The sequence below is a fragment of the Suricata suricatta genome, chromosome 5 (assembly GCF_006229205.1).
Source record: "Suricata suricatta isolate VVHF042 chromosome 5, meerkat_22Aug2017_6uvM2_HiC, whole genome shotgun sequence".
NCBI lineage: Eukaryota > Metazoa > Chordata > Mammalia > Carnivora > Herpestidae > Suricata > Suricata suricatta.
Window position 1 is genome coordinate 49229492 of NC_043704.1, and position 468 is coordinate 49229959.

Sequence of the window (468 nt, forward strand, 5' to 3'; positions counted from 1 at the left end):
ATCCCCAGCCTCCCCTTTCTAAATATCCACCCTAACCCTAAATACACAGAAACCATTCTGGGGCGCCTCAATGGCTCAGTCTTCTGCCTCTTGGTTTCAGCTCAGGTCATGATCTCACAGTTTGTGAGTTCGAACCCGCATCGGTGCTGATGGTGCAGGGACTGCCTGAGACTCTCTCTGTGCCTCTCTCTCTGCCCTTCTTCCGCCCTTTCTGTCTCTCCAATAAAGTTACTATACATATTTAAAAAAAGGAAACCATTCCCCTTCCTCTGTGAGTCTCTAGTTTTGAAGTTATACCTTGTGATCTCATTTCTTCCAAATAAATTTTCCTTTGTCTGACATCCCTGCCTGGTAGAATTTTTATGATTCATCAAGGACTAAACTCCTGTTAGTTCAGTTACATTAGGAGTACCGGGTTTGGCTTAGATGAATTTCTTACTTTCTGCAGCAAGACGATTGGGGACACAG